Source organism: Epargyreus clarus, unplaced genomic scaffold (assembly GCF_041222505.1).
Source record: "Epargyreus clarus isolate Ecla_fem2 unplaced genomic scaffold, WU_Ecla_fem_2.2 ptg000003l, whole genome shotgun sequence".
NCBI classification, from domain to species: Eukaryota; Metazoa; Arthropoda; class Insecta; order Lepidoptera; family Hesperiidae; genus Epargyreus; species Epargyreus clarus.
The window spans coordinates 3014647-3034089 of NW_027332211.1; the positions used below are offsets into that span (position 1 = coordinate 3014647).

General features: G+C 32.8%; 1 protein-coding gene across 2 annotated transcripts in view; it reads left to right on the plus strand.

Moving 5' to 3' along the window:
- The first annotated feature begins 6056 nt into the window (after positions 1-6056).
- The window catches only part of LOC140750179 (uncharacterized), a 31802-nt gene continuing 18415 nt past the window's right edge, over positions 6057-19443 (plus strand). The window contains exons 1-2 of one of the 2 annotated variants that reach the window (XM_073083576.1): positions 6057-6118; positions 11487-11591. The gene's annotated coding sequence lies outside the window, so the exon portion shown is untranslated. The remainder of the gene's footprint in view (positions 6119-11486; positions 11592-19443) is intronic. The other variant, XM_073083583.1, reaches the window with a different exon arrangement.

Below are 19443 nucleotides of genomic sequence, written 5' to 3' on the forward strand. Positions count from 1 at the left end.
GACTTGCAAAATCTTAATTGGTTAAGGATGTACCAAAGTGTTAAGACCTTAATTTCATTGGCAGCATTTCAACTGGAATGTAACTAGGTCGATCTCCAATTAGCACAAGTAAGTGTTTGATTTCCCCAACTAGAGTAATTTCAGAGCGATTAGGGTGAGATTTAAATTTCAATATATTTAATTCTACGGTACTTTGAAAGCCAATGATGAAATGGTTTAGTTTGAGGTTAATTTCTCAATTATGTTGATTGGTCGTGACATATAAACGGTTCGTAATATATTATGTAATCATTGTTAATTATCTTTTAATTATATGTAATGAAATTAATGCCGCATGCTACTCACACCTAATTATTTCATAAACACTCGCATGACAGGAAAAGTATCTATGACTCATGCACAAACCTGCGTGACAAATAAAAGACGAAAAAGTTTCGTACCATACTTTTCTGACATGTTTTCTGTACGTACCTAGAGGACGTACAGAAAACATGTCAGGGGGTAGGCTCGCTAGCCGGAGTCAAGCAATATAATCATTAATTTATTTTTTATTCTGGGTCTAGTGGTTTGTGTATATATTAGTACGTGCTCATGTCACCCACAGTACATACAGTCATAGAATCATAATCAAGGGCTATGAAAGTAGAAATCATCTTTTCTATGGGTATACAATATACACATATAATAATATATCTGCAGGAATATTTATTACACCGTGCATAAAGAGACGTTTTTGCTGATTGATTACACTGGCCCTTGATGGGGTATGACGGACAGTACGGCATCCCGGAAGGGACGGTGTGCCTCTAATATTTTACACGAAATTGCTTTATATGTCAACATTTTGGACAGTTTGCTAATAAAGATATTACATACAAGAGGAAGTATTTTAGCCTCTACATGTTTACAACTTAACGGAACTTATTTAGATTTAACTGACTTGTATATACTCGTATGAAATAGTAATTGTAATAGAAATTGCTATGAGATTGTTAGAATTATGGTCGATAGGTATGGATATTACAAATAATATATTTTGTATATTATAAAAATAGTAACAAGTACGCAGTCCACCTAATTGTAAGTAAAATGGGGGTTTTTCAAACTCCTATTTTCACTCACGAAGTGTACATAATTGGATCCAATTTGACTAAGTAATACCAAATGAGGTGCATTGAAGAGTCTCGCACTCTACATTCGAACTTTTAGACAAATTGGCACAATTAAATTTACTTGGGCAACTGTGTTATTCATTCAACGTACGAAATCTACAATTTTGCATTTAAAAGACGGAATACTTTTCATCTAAAGCGGTAATTATTAACATGCACTTTGCTCTTCTTTATTTAAATTTTAGGGTAATGTTTTTTGAGCGTAGGTATGTATGTCTCATTCTTTGACACGCTGTAAAACCAAACAGTTTGAAAGATTTTAACATAAATGAGGTGTCGTTTGAAACTTTAAATTGTGAAAGTAACATAGGCTTTTATTTTTTAAAAGTAATTATAAATCTAAGAAACACGTGTTCTAATGAATTGTAATGTTAATTAAAATGCGTTCGTGGTTTTTATAGAGTAACTAAAACATATGGAAATATAATTAATATCTTACAAGCTCAGTATATTTTGAATTTTAATACAAAAACAAGCTCTTAAGCTCCATAATTTAAAAGGTAGCGTGACCAATATTATTTCTACCATACAAAGTTTCTATCAGAAACCTTTGTCGTGATTAAGGGATGATTATGGTATCATTTCTACAAGATTATCACTAGTAGTCCGTAATTCAAGATTTATCTACATTAGGTGTTGATGTTACTAGACTGTCGTGTTGTGTGATAATTATGCCGGGTGTAAGACCTGTGAGTTTATACTATGATATATATAATATTCGTTGCGGGGTTAAATTACGTACTGTTGCTTAGCACATTTTGCGGAATGGAGAATTGTTGTAAAATAAACAAGCGTGAGATTTTATTCCAGTAATTCCGGCAGAAAATTTAAATATATTTCGTCAGCATTTATATTTTAGTTTTGCGTATTTTAACTAAAATAGCAAAATTTTTAATTGTTGTATATAAATACTAGTAACATAATGAATTATGTTTGTATAATCCTTCTCCGTCCGTTTCATATGATCATCATGCGTTTAATTGTGAATGTATAGGGGTACTTAATATTGTGAGATAAACAAAAGTACATATATACCTATTTTAAGGCTTACGTGAAGTTCTCGCGGCGTACTTGGCGGTAGTACTTGGCGAATGTTACTTTCCATGCGTCCGACGTAACTTTCCATCCAATGTGACTTTTGTCTTTGTATAAGAATAAAATTCACAAAAACAACTTCCCAACTAAAAACTCTAACCAAACATCATTCCCAGACTAAGGTAAAGTCACCTATTTCCGCGGTATTTTCACCAAAACTAGAAAGAGCGTCAGATATTAAGCATTTGCTACGGCTTAATAAGGAATTAGATAATTTTATCAGAAGCTTCATTATCTGTACTCTTGAAATGGACTCGACATTTTACGATTAAATATTGATTTAAATGTGTATTTAAAATAAATATGAACCAAGTCAGAAAATCCTAATTCCGATGTAAAAATCCTTATTCCGATGTATTTGGCTCCTAATTCCGAGTATACAAAATAAGGGAGTGAAAGAGATAGAACGACTGCTACATGGTGCATAAAAATAAATGTTATTTATTGAATTTAGTTTAAATTTTGATTTAATTTTTTTTTTATTATTAAAAGAGTAGCTTTATCAAAAGTGTTCTTAGCTATGATTAAAGGGAAGCTGCCGAAATAAAACTTTTTTACAGTATAGTTTCTTGACTGGTTAATTTTACTAATGTAGGTATATCATGTATTAATTGTTAAACTGCAGTAGATTCGTGTATCTGCAATACAATTTTGGACATTCTTCTTCGTGTACTTTATACTAGGGTTTATTATCGTACACCAGAAATAATAATAATATGGAATATCGTCATCAGGTTTATAGAATTATTTCGTTTTGAGTAATTTAATTAAATGAAAACGTCGTAAAATGTTCTAGTTCTTATTTAAATAGCTATTAAAATCGTATGACAATGTTAATTCTTCATTAATTAGGATTAAGTGAATTACTGATACAAACGATATATGTGTTCTTAAAAACCGATGAAAACTTTAAATACCCTGTATAGTATTTTGCGGCTATGCCGCGGATTAATGTGCCCATATAACCTAATTCCGATTTATATACATCGGAATAGCGTTTCATAACTAAAAATCACGTTTCCAGATTCCGATTATTAAATAATAACAGACTTTTACACAATTTAGAGGCAGAAAGATGCCTTATTGAAATATGTATATAATAATATACAATACTTGTTCAATATTCCATTGATATCTGGATAAACTTCATTTTCTCTCCTTAGTTGTCCCATAGAAGAAATTAGGAAAGTACATAAATAGGTCATCTTTGATATTATATAATTAGGTAATGCAGTACAATGCTGTACCTCGGAAAATGATTTCGATATTAATTGAGTATTAAATTTATCAAATTCGAAGCAAGACGTGCTTATTCATAAAAACAACTACAAAAATTGAAATTAAATACAAGTCTATGAAATTGCTATTCCGTGGTATACCTCGGTTTTAGGGACAGCCCAAAATATTTGGCACCTAATGCCGCTGTATTTTTAAACTTATCTTTACTATTATCTGTTAAGAAATAAGCAAAATATTTAAATGTTATCGATTCCATATATAATCAATATAATGTTTTCATTGAAACACTATCCCACACATGCATATTTATTGAAAAAATCACTATTTGAGAAATCGTGACATTCACGTGCAAGAGGCCCAAAATGTATGAAGCATGCGTTTGATGGAGGCACTAATGCAAAACTATGCGATTATTTAAAAAACCATACACGTAATACTATTACGGTAGCCATATGACGATAGAGAGATAAATTATCTATTAAATAACATACCTTTCAGTAAAAATGATTTTGTAAATAGTTTATAAAAGCCGTTTTGGTAAATACCACGGAATTTGGTGCCAATTTCAGAACCCCTCGGCATTAGGTGACTTTACCTTAGTTACGTTTAATATTTCCATCCTAACATCTACATAGGGAAGATTTCAAAAATCCACAGAGGATATCGTTACCGTACGTAAACGTTCGCTTCGTTTTCCGAGTTTATTTAGATTTTCAGATGTACATCAATGTTTACTTCTATCTGGGTCGAGTTTGTTTGTAGTTTGTTTCGCTCAGAGTGCATTGCTTTTGTTTGGGCGCCAGGGTTGCAGGTAAGGATAAGTAGAATCGGGTGATCGGTTTATGCAGATAGTTCTTACTCCAATTAGGGATGTCATTCTAATTATATTGAGATTTCGATTATATTGGATTTAAAATAACGATATTTTAATCACAGTCGATATTATCATAAAGAAAATAAAAAAATATGAAATATACGAGTACATATCAAAACTTCACAGAGAGCTAAGTCGGCAAAAAGACCGTCAATTGTTGATTTTTCTCCCTCCTATTTCAATATCTCAAATTGTCGATATATCAACTTTCGGTTCAACTTTAGATATTTTTACCCGATTGCGGAGTGTAATGACTGATTTAATATATGAGATGTCGTTGTACTTGTCTAAATTGTGAAAGTAACTTAAGCTATATTTTCCAGCAATCAGGTTTTTTTATAATAATTTTTGAAGACCTACGTCATCGATAATTTTGCGAACTTGCATCGCTAACCTGAATCCCTGCTTATATCTCGGGTCGCAGGGGCGCGGGGCCGCGCTGGGGTTGCCAATTACAGGTCCTGTTTTCATCCGGGCCACCGGGTGCTAAAATATTTTTACGGTTATAGAGGAAGTCGTCCATTCTCATTTCGGCGAACGCCTGTCCCGGCTTCAAATGAACTGCACTGTTTAATTAGTGTTTTAAAGGAATTGGCTTACAAATTAAGAAGACTGACATATTTTTGTTGGGTTTGCAATGTTTTTTGTTATTGTTTGCTAGTACCTACCTTATTTGTTCGTGGGCGAAATAAGACGTACCCACAATTTTTAACATACTTTTGCTACTGAGGGAGGTTTTTGATTACTTTACTTGTTTTTTTAGAAACTATATAAAGTAAGAGCTACAGCTAAATAAGTGTTGAAGATTATGAGACGGTAGTAAAAGTGACTCCACATTGCTAATGCTTCATATTTCTAAGACGTGTTCATACACAATACGTGTATGCTGATTACGATGAAACACATAACGATATATATTACACACTCAAATTAAAAAATTAAAACCTTTACATTTCCACCTCGGAAAAATCTACCTCAGTTTAATTCTATGCGTCATATTAATATTGAGAACTCTACCCTACCCATTATTTCAAGTTTGATGACCTGAATTTATTTATTTCATACAATTAAGTTTCATGTAGTGTATTAGTGTTTATGGAAGAGAAGGCTAGTTTTCTTGGAAAAGTAGGACTAAAACTTTACCATTATATGGGCCTAAGTGAAAAGGTGTAGGCGGAGTTTTACTTGTATTACAAACTTCTTTTCGTTCGGTTTAGGTATTTATTGATTTATCTGTCGGATAGTCTACTGGGAGTCGTAGGTAACAAAAAGTGAACGACTAAAATGAAGTGAAAGGTGAGATAAACTTATTCTGAAACATTTTCGAAAACATGCTTAAGCATATTAAGCCTAAGCTTATAACGTAATACCCAAATCATGATGTTGATGTTAAATATTGTAATGGTTCAATTTTACTCCGAAATAATACTTATGGTATTCACAGAAAGATTAATAAGTAACGAATACGTTATTATATTTTAATAATCACCGTAGTACGTAACTACTTAACTAATTTTAAATTAAATACCTATGCTAGAACTTATTTTGCCATCATCTAAATAAAATTTTGTTAAGTTTCTTATCCCGTAAAATTACCCTAAAACCTGGGAAAGCGCGCACTCGCTCTGGCAACACTGTCCTGACGCTGGGCGCGTCCTGGCCGCCGGAGCGTCAGTCCGCGTGGAGCGGCGCGGAGGCTTGGCGTTCCGCAGACCGCACCGGCCGGCGGCCGCCTCAGGTACTACGCGCCACCCTGTTGCGCACACAACGCACTGCACTACAATGTTTATGTTCTATGCTACGCTACTCTTCTCTGTCTCTGTGGTCTGTCTTCAGCTTGTTCACGCCTATTTTATCTGTGCGATTTTTTTGGCGCGCTTCCGTAATTAGGTTTTCTTTGTTTGATTTTTTATATAGTTTCCTGCCACGCTCTTTTCGAATGTACTACTCAATTTCCTTCTCTATGTAGGATAGACTCAACTTTTGTTAAATGTGTACTAAACTTCATTCAAGATTTTTGATATAAAATGTAAATACTTTAAAGTATTTGGGTTTCAAATTCATTCCAAAACAGTACTAACTACTAGTGAAACTATTAGTAAGTTAGTTATATAAAAATATTTTAATTAAATTTGTAGAATAGATACAACAATGCCTTGGAAATTAGATGGTTTATAGTGGTTTGTAAACAAATTAAAAGTAAAGTAATTCAGCTTTATAATGTGTTACTGTAAAATTAGTTAATATATACCTACTTACCTAATTATTCTTAGTACAATATTTAGCTTTAACAATTTGAGAAGCCGTAGGAGCCTCCCAATAGCGAGTGGATCCTGAGGCATAGTTATGCAAAAATTATACAAAACTTGAGAAGGGCTATAAGAGGACTAAGAATATTCTAATGAAATAAATCCTCTTAGGAATAACTTTTTGTTACCTTACTTACCTTCTGCAAGAATTTGGTGAGAGTTGTATTGAAAAAGTAATGTTAAAAAAATCGTCCTTTTAATGCAATATTATTAGATAAAGAGTTACTTTTTTGCGCTAAACCTGCGGTATTCTAAAACAAAGCGTTTGTATTCAGTGATACCATATCATTCCTAAATCTCCCATTAAATAGTAATAGTGTTTGTAATTAGGGCAAATAACAAAAACCAAGCATAATTAAACAATATATTAACGTAATTTACATATTTCAATTCAAATGTAGCATACGTATATAGATGCAAAACAAAGGATTTATAATTTACGCGCGCAATAAATCGTACATTTCGAGACAGTGCCTAATGCTTTGAGTTTAATGAACGTTAGGTTATATGTGGCATTAAGTTGTTTATATTGTCAATGAGTGTTTGTTTAACGTGTAATTATGAGGGTAACGTCATGTCCTATAACTTTATTCGCGTTCGAAACATTGACCGAATTGAAGACTTTTCGTTAAATTTAAATGAGCGAGTGAATTAATAAAAGTTTTTATAAAAGGTTATATATAAAAATCAACGATAACAAGTTATAATATATAATAAATAAACGATTTAAAGAAAGTGTACACATCGCTAGCTCGTTATTAGGATGCTTTGGTATAATCTTATAATTTAGAAAACTTTGAATTTGACAAATAGGATAAAGAAATATTAAATTGATTCTATAAAATTGCTCTGATAGAAAACATATAAATTTTTCACTTTTATTTTCCACTGTTCATCGTTAATACTTAGTTTTGTCGCTCAATGTTTAAGCTATAGTGGTCATTAATTGACGACGATACTTTAAGTCAAACGCGACTTATGATCGTGTCGGGTTATAAGCAAAGTGTGACGTGTGACGTTTGTGTTATAAATGGGTGTTTGTTTAGGAAGCCAGGTGAGCAATGTAACGCTTAATTAGGGTAACGTCACAAGTCTATAACACTTGCGTACGTGTTAAGCTAACACTTAATTTTGTGACTGTCTCGCAAATTAAAATGAAAACATAACGGCGATTAAACAGTAAAAAAAAATTAAACGACATTATTATAGTAGATCTTGTAAGTAGATTTGATCAAGGCTCATGGATTATTCAGAAGATACATTAATGTATACAGAACAGAATAAGTAATAAAAATATCTAAGTATTCATAAATACTAGATGTAATTTCCAATTCTGAATTTTAGTAATATATTTGTGTTGTCTTGAAAACACAAATAAATTTGAATAAATAAATGATTGTTTGCAAATGAATGAATAAATAATTTTTCATAAATAAGAACCTGCTAAAATATGAATAATATTCGTTCATTCCTTACATTTCTACAAAATTGTGCTGAAATATAAAATCTGTTTGCCTCTAAAAGCTTAAATATTAAACTGTTCAAACCGTAGCGCTAAATATTTGAGACTTTGTTCATTCAATTAAAATAACTCGATACAAAATTGCTATCAACGGAGTTACAGTGGTATAGAACGAGATTATATAGGTGTAACTTGTTCATAACTTTTGAACCCCGGCCACGTTCTGCATACAAATATGGGTTTGATAAAATTACTTATCAGGTATCGAATATATGCCTACAAAGTTAAGATAACTCGAAATTCTGTTCATTCGAATGATGAAAATAAATTAGGCTATAACGCAAATAATTTAAATGAAAAAAATGTACAAAAAAAATTACGTATCACACAAGTTCTAAAAAAAAAATTTGACGACGCAGTACCCTGTATTTTATAAATCTTTACACAATTTTATTAAAGACGCGTAAGGCTCATCTGAATTGCTTATGTTATTTGCTCTTTTTTATTTCCTTTGTTAAAACAATATATTTTTATTTTCCAATGAGAATTGAGAAATCTTACCAAATTGGTATAAATTAACTACCGTATCATAATTAACCATAGAGCCCACACATAAAACGCTAATAAAATTTGCCCTCTAATGGATAATGAAGTACTAACGTTGTTAAATATTGTATTTTGCAATTCGTTGCTATTAATGAGAAACTCATAAATAGAGTTTTACAACTGTTTGCAGAATTGTTCTTAATAAGCCAACATAAAATGCGCAGGTGCTCAAACTTGTTCACTATTTTCAAAGCTATTAAAGCCTCGTGTTTGGCTCTTAAATCTTAGTAATACTGCAGTGAAATTTGTCTTAAAAAATATTTTTTGAAAGATATGGAACTCTTTGTATTTCGCGACTCAGCACTAACGCTACACCCATTTCTCATAAAATCAGTGGTAAGCGCTACTGTGTTCTGTGTTCTGGTTTGGTGGAACCATATTTAAGTAAAGATAATTCACTCCTAACAAGAAAATGTGACCAGTTTTGACAACTGAAATTGTCACTGTCATCTATTTTCGTGTTTGAAAAATATTTAAAAAATGTACTTTTTAGATTATTTACGAATGAAAGGATATTTCTCCGCACTTTTTCTTCGATTTCGTGTTTTTGCACGTCTTAACTGCACATGTCGGCATTGTTCCACGTAAATTACACCATGACAGCCATTAAGCGGCTGACACATTTGTCAGCCGTTTAAACCATTTAAAGACTTCCTTCAATTACAAGGCTATAAAATATCTATACTTAATCTATGAGTGGAAGATACTAACTAAGTATGAAACGTTTTAACATAGACCTTGTAAATTGTAGCTACTTGATTACGGACATCTATGAGCGTCAATGGCCATTTATCGTCAGGTGGCTCTATATTATGAAAATAATATATTTGTTGCTTCTATATTACACAAAATACCTTAACCATCCAAGCAATATAAATATACATACTCAAAGAAAATATCAATACCATTATTATTTTAGTGCCCGCTATATAGGTACAATGTATTTGGATAAACGTGTGTCAAACGTGCGGATAAAAACATTTTATAAATGACGGCAAAATCATTAATAGCGACATGTAGAAAGCCTGTAGAGACCTTAAACATGTTTTTCCAGGATTAAGGAAAACGCTATCTTACAAATATTTTATGGAACTTGCCTTTGGTTTCTTTTGTTTTTATCAATCAAATATTAACACAAAAATTGTATTTTTAAAAACAGCGAAATGTAGTAAATACGTCATATCATGTCTCATTTAAAATTTAAATACTTATACGAATATTTCATTAGACGACCACGATACAATAGAAAATTCTATTAGGATTTAAATAAATGATGATCTACGAACAGCGTAAATGCATAAAACACGTTAGAGCTTGGCCAAATTGTGTTGTTGGCGCGAGTTTGCTCACTTAATTAAAATAACTCGATACAAAATTGCTGCCAATGAAGTTAACGCGCTGTACGATGAAATTACACAGGTGTTCGAACTTGTTTAAAACTTCCGAACCTTTAATGTTTGGTGTACTTATATATGTAACTATGGTACGGTCGTTAGAAAAAGTGATAAAAGTATGATGAAATGTTAATATTTTATTAACTAGCGGGTCGAGGAGTGTGGAGTTATCAGGGGTTCTTTAAATTGGGAAGGATAGTTAAAGTAACTACAACGGTATCTTCATACATAGATATATAGATACATAGAAAGATATGACGTTAACACAACGAATATACGAGTATATACTTTTTTTACTTTATTATAAAAGCATTATTTTTTACTGTAAACTTATTTTTAAAGTATACTGGTAATTCGGAGTTTAACCGGATGTCAGTTTTATGAATACACATATTTGATCAACCATTAAAACTGATATTATCTGAAATAGGCTGATTGTTGTTGTGTCAGAACTAGTCATAAGTGTATTACTGTTACACTATTTAGTTTACTGTTACTATTTAGTTTTCCAAAATTTAGAAAGAAAGAAACCATTTATTTTACATGCTTTACAAGTTACAACATACAAAAGACATGCCTAAAAAAGAAAATTATAACATTGAGGAAGGGATACAATTTAAAAAATAATAAAAAAAACACGTGACGTAAAATTTACACATTAACAAGTCTATATAATTGTACCTAGCGGCTGACCTAATTAAACGCTCATTTTTTGAGGTTTTTCAAAATTGGAACTTCAAGTCCAACAAATTATTATCCATTTCGGTTCTCCTTAGCGCAACAGATTATTGCCATCAAACGAAGAAGCTAACTGGGTTAAACTACTTTACGTAGATTCGCGGCTGCCAGCTTTTGAACCCGCTTTATTTGGAAACGTATTTCACGTTTCTTCTTAAAACTGCGCTTCATTCGTATTTTACCTTTCTTCTTGAACCTGCGCTATATATGAAAACGATTTTACGCTTCTTTTTGAAACTTTCCTTAATTTGGAAATGTGTTTCACATTTCTTCTTGAAACTGCGCTTTATTTGAAAATGTATGTGACATTTCTTTTGAAATTGCGCTATATTTGGAAACGTATTTCACAATTCTTCTTGACACTACGTTCTATTTGAAAATGAATTTCACACTTTTTCTTGAAACAGCGCTTTATTTGTATTTTACATTCCTTCTTGAAATTATGCTTTATTTGGAAACGTACTTGACATTTCTTTCTAAACTGTGCTTTATTTGGAAACGAATTTCACACTTTTTCTTGAAACTGAATACTCTTTTAATTAGTCCTTTGTAAAGTCTGTCCCTTTCAATTTTGCATGCGAATTTCTCTCCTCATAGTGAGTGTATAGTGCTCGTGTATAAAAATATCCTGAGACAAAATCGAGTTCTGCAACTAGTCAACTACGTTGTACTGGAAGTTTACAGAAGTTATTAGTGCTAAGTGTAAGTAAAGTGTTTCGCTACAAAACCTTAAGTCCGTAAGTTGAAAGTAACTATATTTTTATAAGATTTAAGTGGCAATTGCGAATGGCGTTCATCTGATGAAAGTGGTCGCTGAAACCTATGGACATCTTTCTCCCTATAGAATAAGAGTGGTATCTGAAACTGATCACAGATGTATTGCCATTTCTGAGTGATAAGATGGTCACACACTTACACTGAGCCGCAAGAATTGCTTCACAGTGGAAATAGGGATATCTCCCTGATTGAAGAACCATACTGGTTCTACTACAAATTTACAAATTATATTATAATGGATTTATATAATTTACATACAAATTTTAATAATAAAACACTTTATTTTTTATATTCAAGATAGATTTTCAAATTATTACCGTTTCCGTAGGCGTCCTTTCTGTGTTCAGGAAGATATTCCGCTATATCAAAGATTTACTCGGGATCCTCTTAAGCTGGCTTTTTATAACGAATTATGAGAAAAGTTTAGCGTGTTTCACTCTTGTTTGTGAGGGGTCTTCCCACACTTTTTCAAGCGGAATCGCCTTTAGCCGGTTAGATAAAACTTTATGTTACGACGTCAGGATATAAAAGATAACATTCGTACTACTTGAAATACCGTAATCTCCATTGATTTCCATTATCGCCGTTTAATATTTATGACACAAAATAATGGCGTAATTTCCTTGGCTTCGAATATTTATATGCCTCCGTTCACCACGCTGCTTCTGTACGTATTGTAAGAAGATATACGGTTTAGCAGTTCCCGAATCAATAAGAATGGTTTATAACCGTCTTTGATGTGGTTTAATAATTAGTAGATACTAACAGCTTAACGTACTCTCAGAATCACGGTAGTGTGTATGAAATTTTGACACTAGCGATCACCCATCTATCTTCCGACTGTGCCGGACGATACTTGTAACTTTGTAACTCAATTTGAGATCTATACTATACTATACTATATATAAGTCGCGGAGCTATGACGCGACGACCCGCGTGGCGGAGCCGTCACCACGCCGTCTGACGCGTAGAGGGTCCCGGGTTCGATCCCCGGCCAGACAAACTTCTAAATGATGAATTTAGATTTCTGTTTCTGGGTCTGGGTGTTTGTGTATTTGTCTCTCTGTGTGTCCATAGCACCCACGATACAGGGAATCCTAGTGTGGGGCTGTGAGTGTAGAAAACGTTTTTTAAGCTATGCGTGTTTTTTTCGTAATAACTGAAAAAAACACATAAACTTACACTTCACCTAGTGACTTCTGGTCTTGACTTGACTGGTCTCTTCTAACCGTGTGAGCAACCCCATATAACAATTAAGTTCCACATAAGATCCATTATGGATACTTAGCTACCCTTTAGGTCTACACATCTGTTGCCGATCTCATTAAGGACGCTAATCTTATCATGGGTAACAATAGTATCTTACCGAGACGTCTCTCAGATGGATTGCATTTTCGTTTGGTACTTCAATATTAAAAAATATATATTAATTTCAGTACCATCACGTTATGTATAATAAGCCGTTTAATTATCCATAAAATCGGTGTTAGCGCGTAGCTTCATTGTGTCGCAAATTAATTCCATCGAACGCAAAATAGAAACTAAATTTATCATCACGGTTTTGTGTGTTGTATATGGTCGCTTTGTGGTCGGTTTGGGTAATAACGTGGCTTTAACGAGAGCATATTATGATGAATCGTGTTGCGGAGGTGATTATTATAGCAGAACGCTACGGAGAGTTTGGAGTTTGTGTAATTATTTTTGTGTGTTGCGGGTTTTTTGTGTTTAAGGTATCGACAGAAATTCCTCTTGAAAATAATACCATTTGTTGTTGGGAGTTACCTAGTGAGTTGTGGAAGGCGTTAAGTATGTTATTGTACGTATCACATATCGCTAAAAGCACAACTATGATAAACATAATTATTATTATTATTTTTTAGTAGATTTTATAAGTAACCACATCTATTCCAACTTTAATATTGTTGTTTAGATATTTTATTTATTAGGACTTAATTAACGTTTATTTAGTATATTTGTACGATTACCTGTCCCGTTTGTTATCATTTCGTAGAAGTCGTTTAACGTTATGGTCGGTTTAAAAGCAACCAGCACGAGTGGCAACTAAAGGGTTACTCTTCCACCAATTCTCATTGGAGTAACGTGTAATTTGCTCCTAGCCTTCTCCATTTCTTTTCGAAACCCTCTCTTTATATCTAAGGAATATGTAACGCATTCGGTTACAGCAATTCCCATACTTTATTAAGCATATACAGCTATCTTCATCTCGTAATAACCAAAATGCCCGAACGGCTGAGCAGTACATACATTCTGACTTTTGTTTGACATTTACCTTGATAGGTCGCTCCGTGATCTCATCTAGAGAATTACAGCTTATACGTGAACTCGGCGTGTGTTTGAATGTCAGCTGGGGGTAATATATGTTTTCGTATGCCCCAAATTAGATAAATGTTCTTACATTACAATTAGAATGTGTCAAAGGCCGTGCCTTACTTTATGGTTTGCTATTTTTTCAGGATAGTACCAACATTGTAGTCGAATATATCTTTGAAATGTCGCTTTAATTTATTCAGTAGGTACGTACTTTCATAATTAATACTTTGTTGGAAAAATGGGTATTGAAATGAATTTTTTATACTCTTAAATAGATTTTTGAATTGCTAAAGATTTTCGCTCTTCAATTTAATGAAAACAAAAAAGGTTACCTTAATTGAGAAAATTAAGTTTGTGTAAATCTCAGTTGTTTAGTTTAAGTTAAGTTTGTGCTAGACAACTTAGTGTGTATTTCAGAAATTTTATAAAGTTGAACAACGTTCTCGTAATTATTTTTTAAAGAAATATTTATCTTCATTCAAATTATGTTGGAAAATTTATATTTATAACAAAAATACTTGATATTTACTAGTTTACTTATTGTAATTTAATGAATTGAGCTGGCTTCAACTTATATACATCCCATAATTGAATAAAGATTATGAATTGAAGCTAATTCAGTAACGGAGGATAAATAAATAAATAAATAAATAAATAAATAAATAAATAAATAAATAAATAAATAAATAAATAAATAAATAAATAAATAAATAAATAAATAAATAAACGGAGAGTAAGAGTAAATTCGCAAGATTAAGTGTTATATATGCGTCATCTACATATTAATTACATTATTTATTTTTGGATAACTTAGAAAGTTTAGCATTGTCAATTGTCACATTGAATTGTATATTTTTTCCACTACATCCCAGAGCAAAGGTCTAAAAATTCGTATAATTTTATGATTATCCCTGTAGCTATGCCAGGAATCAATTTAATTAAAATCTTTGCCACCGTTCCCGCACCATAACTTTTTGACAGTTCAGCCTTTCATTAAAGTTGGGAAATATTTTAACGTGTTCAGAATTTCGTTCGTTTTCGTAATTTATTTGGCCGACAAGGGTCATTACAGGCGAACAAAAGGGAGATACGTGAGATACAATACCTCCTCATAATATAGTAATATCATTTGCATTTGAACGGTTGTCTGCAGTGTTTTAGAAGCCCAATTCTTGTTTTTCCTTCGAAAATACTGAAGTGAAAAGTTTTTGGCTGTTGTTGGATATTGAGATTCTTTATGTAGCCTTGTCTCGTAAATAGATTTGAAGAAGTCATTATGGTATTTTTTGTGTAGAAATTTATATTACATTGAAATATTACATATATGTATGTAGAAAAATATTTTTCATAATATAACACCATTAATTATTACCTTGAATAAATTGTCTATAAGTAACACGTAAAAGCTCTATATCATAAAAGTAACAACTTTTACAATATCGAATAATAAAAATCACTTCAAATTCTTTATTACGAGTATATTGTAACATTTACATAAAAAATACAATTTGTAAGTGCAGCTGCTACGACATGACAAATTACCGTCAGATTAGGGCGTTAAATTTTATAGCGACATTTAGGGTCCTTTGCAGTGTTTCTGTCATTTTAAAGGGCCGTAGAAAACATTGTCGCTATTATAATAACACTTGGATAATTTGCTCGGTAATGGCTGTCAGATTGTTTGCTGATAATTCGCCTAATTATTATGGAAGTCAAGAATAATAAATGATCATCAGATAAAACTTGACAATAATGACAAGAGCTTTGTTTTCAAATGATTTAAGCCTTAACGTAAATATTGTTCAATTGTGAGTGACTTAGATTGTTTATGATTTACAAAGTGATATATTGGTTTCATATATTTCCGTGATTACATAAATAATATTTGAAGGTGGTAGAACCCTTTGTGGTTCGACTCCGGCGGCACCACCGCCACACCTATTTCTACCTAATAACAGCAGTGTTAGGCGCTGCTGTGTTCCGGTTTGAAGGGTGTGGTAAGGGAGACACACTTTTCCGAGGCGTTCTAACTTAGTTCTTAGGGGTAGCTGCGCATCTGTGGCCGACCTCAGGTAGGAATATCTAATCCTATCTGGGATTGATTACAGATGTTCATGGGCGGCAGTAGCCACTTACCATCAGGTGGATTGCATGCTCGTCTGCTACTCCTATATTATAAAAAAAAATAATAAAAAGAAATACGACAGTTTTAGCGATACTTTAGTATGCGATTATAAAATTGTATGTATAGTATAGCCCGCTGCGGTTCTGCACAGTTTTTAAATTGACTACCTATTCTGTACCCTTAGTATGTGTTTTTACTTTTTTTATAAAAATTACCGTTTTTATATTACGTTTATGCCCATACATTTCCAATCAGCGCCCATAGCGGACAGTATCAGAAATTATTGGAAATGTATGGAAAATACGTAAACAAATACAAAAACAGTCATTTTTGTAAAAACGTAAAAACTCATACTAAGGGTACTGTTCCTGTAAAGTTTTTACTTTGCAAGAGTAAGTTCAGGCATTTTCAAATGAGGCCGACCCGCTGTCAAAAGGTACTACGACTCAAATCTTTCCGAGAAGTCTACGTAATTTCGCTTGCGATTTTGCATAGCACGGGACATACAGCAGTAAAAGCAAAATTCTGATGTGCCTGCTGGATCCACTTGAGAAATGGAGAAGACAAGCTTAATAACCTAACGGCGAGGCGACTTTATAAACAAATTATTGTATTGATATAAGGACACTGCTATAGAGCTACAAATGGATTGAGGTCTGAGTAGTAAGATTTTTTGAATAAAAGGGTCCTATACTGACAGACTCTGGGCAAAGACGTATTTTCTTTTACCGAATCTCCCATACTTCAGACAAGGTTGTCTGACATATAAAAAAATGATTGGTTTTTAAATTCCTGATTCCTTATTTGATTTGCTTTTTAACCGACTTCAAAAAGGAGGTGGTTATCAATTCGGCCGGTATCTTTTTTTATGTATGTACACGAATTACTCCGCCGTTAGTGGACCGATTTTAATAATTCTTTTTTTAAATTCTTGATACATTGGTCCTTTGCCCCTCTTAACGGGGTCTAACAATAAATTTTTAAAGCAATGCAATTTAATTTTACTATAACTACAGTGCTAATTTACTACCCTCATTCAAATAAACATATATTTATTGGACAACATTAGCATTAGTACTGAACATATATTTCTGCATCTCTACGTTCGGATCAAAACATTAATTTCGGTCCCCGAAGAGCCGGGAGGGCTGTTATTGTGTTGTTGGGCATTGTACGGTTACGTTACGCTACCACGTAAAACACGTAAATTGTTTATGTTACGTCGGCCACGTTTCGTTGTTCTTAAATAAATTATTATCCTGATTTTCCTGTACCGGAATATTATTGTGTAACGCTGTAAATGTCGTTTTTTACACCCGTAGATAGGGGTGGCTTGTGTCATCGTTCAAAAGTAAAACAGAAATTTACATTTATTGTTTAGATATCTATTTGTCAGAGATCGAACTTGGATCGGTATGACTGCTGCGCTACGCTCGTCTTAAATCATATTTTCATATTAGTTTTATAAACAACCAAAAAAGGTACTCCTTTCCGTAATAAAAACGTTCGGCAACAGGTTTTTTCTCTTTTTCCTATTTAGTAATAGCCTTCTTTTCTATGTTTATCCGACTATTTACTTTTGAGTATACCATTTGTGATTGGTGAAAGTAGTCCAATATGTTAATCAGGATAACATCAATTAGAGTACATCTAAACCGCTTGATGATTATATTAATTGCACCTGATAGTATTCAAGAGTCTAGACCTAATTTCCAAGCACCTAGAGCCCTTTAATCTACGAGAACAGAAAATATGTAGCGTCTTTGACGACGGATCCTTTGAACGCACAATTTAAATATTTTCCCGTAATTTATCTTCTAAAGGACGCGTTGGGAAAACTCTGAAGATTGGAATCTGATCTGATCTGAAATAAGGCGTTAGGTTACTCGAAACATTAAAAGGAGCCTTTTTATTGAGGGCGAAAATGGAATTAAAATAACAGACATAATGGATATTCTGAGACGTCTAAAAATAAAATTTATGTTAATAAATACAGCTTAAGATAGGCCATAAAGATATTTCTGATTCCTTTTTGTGTTGTAATAATAACTGTATTTTGTATTGGAGTAGCGTGAAGGAGTGCCTAAGTGTATTCTGGAGAATGTCTGGCTTATAGAGACATGCATGCTTATAGAGACATTAGCATGTAAGTCATATGCTAAAAAACTCATTCCAAATGTAAAAATCCCTTCAATAAGAAACGTAACAATTGAATTGTAAGCCCAATATAAAGCCCGGTGCCCGGAGTTATAACAGGTTAAAATGAGCCAACCGGATTCTCAAACTTCCTGATTAACTAATTTCTTCTATTCTCCCCGAAAAGTAGGGAAGGATTTCGGAATTGACCCAGGCCAGTAGACATTTGAATAATAAATTAAAATTCTTTATGGAGTCGTCTTTGGGCCCATGGTACTCTTGTCTTAGATCACTAATAATAAATCTTTAAGTGTTAAAAAAACGGGAAATCAGCAGTTAAACTTTAAGAGATTCGGCAAACATGCTAACAATTTCATATATTGCTACGCTTTTCTCAACCGATACCCAAATTGTTATTCTAGGATTTAGCTAATAGTATTTCAAGTTCTCATACACAAGGGTCGAGGAATGCCTCCCTAAGACCGCTATTGTAACATACTTGGGTAAATAACTAAATATTTCAGCTCGTGGTCACGTAACCCCAATACCGTCTATCGTGGTCGCTTCCGTACATACTGTGGAGAGTAATTGAAATTAATCTAGAACGCTCGGAAAGATAATTAATTTGTACACAAAGCAACCATCTCAAACAATCCGGTCGTTTGAATAGTTTTATACGGAAATTTGAAAAGTTTTGCCAGCTTTGTGGGTTATACGTTCATTTTAGTCAGAGTAGGTATTTTAGATTTTTAGATTAGTTTTAAAGATTGATTGTACCTAAGCCAATAAAATCTTGCTCTGTCTTCCTTAAAATGCACCGAAGATTGAAGCAGTACCTCTGTTCTATATAAAGTTTTATAATTACAGAATAAAGATGTCGATAGGCAGTAGACTTCTCATTCTTAGAAAAGATCCGTCCCCATTCCGATCAAGCATTACTAAACATGTTGATGACAATAAAATTGTCATAATTCCAAAACAATTCATTTACACAGAATTAATCATTGTTCTAATACAGTCTCTAGTAACAATCTTGCAGATTGCCTTTAACGATAGTTATATTCAATGATAGTTAATTACACAGTACAATTAACCTAAGGTGGATTATATGCTCATTTGCTTCCACTTTGCAATCAGATATAATCCTATTGATCCATACTTAACTTCGGGATTAATTTACTGTTG